At 47.0% G+C, this 5,968-nt stretch overlaps 1 pseudogene; it reads right to left on the reverse strand.

Moving 5' to 3' along the window:
- Positions 1 to 5,250: 5,250 nt before the first annotated feature.
- On the reverse strand, positions 5,251 to 5,367 carry LOC146039864 (5S ribosomal RNA; annotated as a pseudogene).
- Positions 5,368 to 5,968: the final 601 nt, after the last annotated feature.

Raw genomic sequence — 5,968 nt, forward strand, 5'->3', positions numbered from 1 at the left:
TAGTAATGACTGCACCTGTGCGCCAGCTAGGTGGTCTGGGAAATGTCACCATTAGTAATGGCTGCACCTGTGCGCCAGCTAGGTGGTCTGGGAAATATCACCATTTGTAATGACTGCATCTGTGCACCAGCTAGGTTGTCTGGGAAATGTGACCATTAGTAATGCCTGCAACTGTGCACCAGTTAGGTTGTCTGGGGAATGTGACCGCTAATAATGACTGCACCTGTGCACAAGCTAGGTGGTCTGGGAAATGTTACCATTAGCAATGACTGCACCTGTGCACCAGCTAGGTGGTCTGAAAAATGTGACCATTAGTAATGACTGCACCTGTGCGCCAGCTGGGTGGTCTGGATAATGTCACCATAAGTAATGGCTTTACCTGTGTTGCCAGCTAGGTGGACTGGGAAATGTGATAGTAAGTAATGACTGCATCTGTGCACCAGCTAGGTTGTCTGGAAAATGTTACCATTAGTAATGACTGCACCTATGCACCAGCTAGGTTGTCTGGGTAATGTGACCGTTAGCAATGACTGCACCTGTGAGTTAGTAATGACTGCACCTGTGCACCAGCTGGGTGGTCTGGGGAATGTGACCGTTAGCAATGACTGCAACTGTGCACCAGCTAGTTGGTCTGGGGAATGTGACCGCTAATAATGACTGCACCTGTGCACAAGCTAGGTGATCTGGGAAATGTGAGTTAGTAATGACTGCACCTGTGCACCAGCTAGGTGGTCTGGGGAATGTGACCGTTCGCAATGACTGCACCTGTGCACCAGCTAAGTGGTCTGGGGAATGTGACCGTTAGCAATGACTGAACCTGTGAGTTAATAATGACTGCACCTGTGCACCAGCTAGGTAGTCTGGGGAATGTGACTGTTAGCAAGGACTGCAACTGTGCACCAGTTAGGTGGTCTGTGGAATGTGACCGCCAATAATGACTGCACCTGTGCACAAGCTAGGTAATCTGGGAAATGTGAGTTATTAATGACTGCACCTGTGCACCAGCTAGGTGGTCTGGGGAATGTGACCGTAAGCAATGACTGCACCTGTGCACCAGCTAGGTGGTCTGGGGAATGTGACCGTTAGCAATGACTGCACCTGTGCACCAGCTAGGTTGTCTGGGGAATTTGACCGTTAGCAATGACTGCAACTGTGCACCAGTTAGGTGGTCTGGGGAATGTGACCGCCAATAATCACTGCACCTGTGCACAAGCTAGGTAATCTGGGAAATGTGAGTTAGTAATGACTGCACCTGTGCACCAGCTAGGTGGTCTGGGGAATGTGACCGTTACAATGTCTGCACCCGTGCACCAGCTAGGTGGTCTGGGGAATGTGACCATTAGTAATAACTGCAACTGTGCACCAGGTACCTCTGGAAAATGTGACCATTAGTAATGACTGCACCTGTGCACCAGGTAGGTGGTCTGGGAAATGTGACCATTAGTAATGACTGCACCTGTGCGCCAGCTAGGAGTTCTGGATAATGTCACCATTAGTAATGGCTTCACATGTGCGCCAGCTAGGTGGTCTGGTCAATTTGACCATTAGTAATGACTGCAACTGTGCACCAGCTAGGTTGTCTGGGGAATGTGACCATTAGCAATGACTGCAACTGTGCACCAGTTAGGTGGTCTGGGGAATGTGACCGCCAATAATGACTGCACCTGTGCACAAGCTAGGTAATCTGGGAAATGTGAGTTAGTAATGACTGCACCTGTGCACCAGCTAGGTGGTCTGGGGAATGTGACCGTTAGCAATGACTGCACCTGTGCACCAGCTAGGTCAGGGCTGGGCAATTGCGGCCCTCCAGATGTTGAGGAACTACACATCCCAGCATGCCTTGCATCAGTTTCAGCATGGCCACACAGCAAAACTAATGCAAAGCATCCTGGGATGTGTAGTTCCTCAACATCTGGAGGGCCGCAATTGCCCAGCCCTGAGCTAGGTGGTCTGGGGAATGTGACCGTTAGCAATGACTGCACCTGTGCACCAGCTAGGTGGTCTGGGGAATGTGACCGTTAGCAATGACTGCACCTGTGCACCAGCTAGGTGGTCTTGGGAATGTGACCGCAAATAATGACTGCAGCTGTGCACAAGCTAGGTGGTCTGGGATATGTGACCATTAGCAATGACTGCACCTGTGCACCAGCTAGGTGGTCTGGAAAATGTGACCATTAGTAATGACTGCACCTGTGCGCCAGCTAGGTGGTCTGGGAAATGTCACCATTAGTAATGGCTGCACCTGTGCGCCAGCTAGGTGGTCTGGGAAATGTCACCATTAGTAATGGCTGCACCTGTGCACCAGCTAGGTTGTCTGTTGAATATGATAGTAGAGACTGCACCTGTGCACTAGCTAGGTTGTCTTGGAAATGTGACCATTAGTAATGACTGCACCTGTGCACAAGCTAGGTTGTCTGGGGAATATGAACATTAGTAATGACTGCACCTTTGAGTAAGTAATGACTGCAACTGTGCACCAGCTAGGTGGTCTGGGGAATGTGACCGTTAGCAAGGTGTGCACCTGTGCACCAGCTAGGTTGTCTGTGAAATATGATAGTAATGACTGCACCTGTGCACCAGCTAGGTTGTCTGGGGAATATGATAGTAATGACTGCACCTGTGCACCAGCTAGGTTGTCTGGGAAATGTGACTATTAGTAATGCCTGCACCTGTGCACCAGTTAGATTGTCTGGGGAATGTGACCGCAAATAATGACTGCACCTGTGCACAAGCTAGGTGGTCTGGGAAATGTTACCATCAGCAATGACTGCACCTGTGCACCAGCTAGGTGGTCTGGAAAATGTGACCATTAAGGTGCATACACAAGGGGGGAGATATATTGCTCAGCCATATATTGCTTGCAAATTATGGCTAAACAATATATTGCTCAGTGTCTCCTTTTCATCAGCGACCAGAGATGGTCGCTGATGAAAAGGAACCTCTGCTGGGGGAGCCGCAGAGGTAATTAGCTGGTCGCAGGAGCAAGCTCCTGCGACCAGCGATTACAGTGGGGCAGAAAACGGGAGCGCGCACCCGGCGATTTATCGCTGGGGCACACTTCCATCACTGGCAATATGGTCGCCTGCGACCATATTCCCAGCGATTATAGCCCATATCGCCCCCGTGTGTACACAGCACTAGTAATGACTGCACCTGTGCGCCAGCTGGGTGGTCTGGATAATGTCACCATTAGTGATGGCTTCACCTGTGCGCCAGCTAGGTGGTCTGGGATATGTGATAGTAAGTAATGACTGCATCTGTGCACCAGCTAGGTTGTCTGGAAAATGTGCCCATTAGTAAGGACTGCACCTGTGCACCAGCTAGGTTGTCTAGGTAATGTGACCGTTAGCAATGACTGCACCTGTGAGTTAGTAATGACTGCACCTGTGCACCAGCTGGGTGGTCTGGGGAATGTGACCGTTAGCAATGACTGCAACTGTGCACCAGCTAGGTGTTCTGGGGAATGTGACCGCTAATAATGACTGCACCTGTGCACAAGCTAGGTGATCTGGGAAATGTGAGTTAGTAATGACTGCACCTGTGCACCAGCTGGGTAGTCAGGGGAATGTGACCGTTAGCAAGGACTGCACCTGTGCACCAGCTAGGTTGTCTGTGAAATATGATAGTAATGACTGCACCTGTGCACCAGCTAGGTTGTCTGGGGAATATGATAGTATGACTGCTCCTGTGCACTAGCTAGGTTGTCAGGGAAATGTGACCATTAGTAATGACTGCACCTGTGCACCAGCTAGGTTGTCTGGGGAATGTGACCGTTAGCAATAACTGCACCTTTGAGTTAGTAATGACTGCACCTGTGCACCAGCTAGGTGGTCTAGGGAATGTGACCGTTAGCAAGGACTGCACCTGTGCAATAGCTAGGTTGTCTGTGAAATATGGTAGTAATGACTGCACCTGTGCACCAGCTAGGTTATCTGGGGAATATGATAGTAATGACTGCACCTGTGCACTAGCTAGGTTGTCTGGGAAATGTGACCATTAGTAATGACTGCACCTTTGAGTAAGTAATGACTGCAACTGTGCACCAGCTAGGTGGTCTGGGGAATGTGACCGTTAGCAATGACTGCACCTGTGAGTTAGTAATGACTGCACCTGTGCACCAGCTGGGTGGTCTGGGGAATGTGACCGTTAGCAATGACTGCAACTGTGCACCAGCTAGGTGTTCTGGGGAATGTGACCGCTAATAATGACTGCACCTGTGCACAAGCTAGGTGATCTGGGAAATGTGAGTTAGTAATGACTGCACCTGTGCACCAGCTGGGTAGTCAGGGGAATGTGACCGTTAGCAAGGACTGCACCTGTGCACCAGCTAGGTTGTCTGTGAAATATGATAGTAATGACTGCACCTGTGCACCAGCTAGGTTGTCTGGGGAATATGATAGTATGACTGCTCCTGTGCACTAGCTAGGTTGTCAGGGAAATGTGACCATTAGTAATGACTGCACCTGTGCACCAGCTAGGTTGTCTGGGGAATGTGACCGTTAAATTAGAAATAACTGAGTGAAGTGTCACAGGCGGTTTGTGAAAGAGAAAATGAAGAGATACAAATTGAGTGTTATACCAACATGCGACCTTTTAACAAGAGAAATATTGTAGGGTACTGGGTTGGCGGTGCTCCCAAAAGATTCAGTAGGATAACTGAATTAAATGGGTGTCTTTTGAAGAGACATAGAAAGAACAACAAGGTTTTTGGGGCACACTTGAAATGAAAAGATGGTGAAAAGATGGTGTACATATGAATGATTTAAAATCTAACCTTTATTGATTACACTTAAAAAGAATACACACGTCAAAATTCGAAGTAGGTAACAATTTTTTCAAAGACAATTTGATAAAGTTATATATAAAAATCAGTAAGTGAATTCAAATACGGATTTTATTTTATAACCGTAAATACACAATACAAAATATGAAATAGTAATACAGTGACCGTCAAGTGGGCGAAAATGATTTGACAGGGAATTTACCAGGTCAAAAGTTGTTAGAGCAAGACAAATCAATACCAAACAATAATGCAGTGCATATAAATGTTGCAGAGCTCCATGATTTTGTTATTTCTTTAATTATTGGGGTCTTGCTATCAACCCTCCCTACTTGTATGGCAACCAATGGACCAAATTGAATGACACAGGTGGCAGGTTTACATTACTATTGTTAGAACCGAGTTTGATGGATAAGGAGAGAGATAGAAATGCTCTTCGTATGCATTCGCTACTTCTGCTGTCTGAGTGGGTGATACAGCACTGGATATTCCCTGATGGTCTCCCAGGAGGTACTGATCCAGCCTGTCGCTGCTTAGCTGCTGAGTTCAGATGGGATCAGGCGGCCCAGCGAAGTATGGCTGTATACGGCATCAGATGAGAGAGCCTCAAATGGAACTAAGAGCCAGTTGTCACTTCTGCTATTCCCCGATTTGGCTCAGGGGAGTGAGAGAGTGAACGAGTCCACGTAATAGGTTGTAGTAAGTTGGAGTGAAACAAAAAGAAAATGAAAATGAGGGAGTGAGAAAGGGTATGCTCACATTATTTTGATATATGTGCCCACTGCAGATTTCAATAGATTAGTGGTTACTGAGCCAGTAATGAAGAATACTGTGCACAGTTCCACATGCAGGGGTGAGTAGGGTCTTTATGAATCTTGAATAGTTTGTATGTGCAGGATAAGTTGGTTCATCAGCAACATACACATTGGCAAGTGGCTCAAAACATTATTCAAAACAGTATAACAGATGATGTTATTTGTAGGCAGCAACAATTAGTAACAGTTCTCAAATGCAGAAAAACAAGTTAAACAAATTAAACATCCACTCTGCTTACACCCTTTAGGGCTAATTGCAACAATTAAGGACTGATTCTTGTCCATACCTTATCCATTCACTAATCATTATTAAGGATAGTGATAACAGTGGTGGTGTTTTTAGGGAGAGAGTTTAGTGGACGGTTTAACAATA

This window comes from Crinia signifera, chromosome 9 (genome assembly GCF_055691185.1).
Source record: "Crinia signifera chromosome 9, ASM5569118v1, whole genome shotgun sequence".
NCBI lineage: Eukaryota > Metazoa > Chordata > Amphibia > Anura > Myobatrachidae > Crinia > Crinia signifera.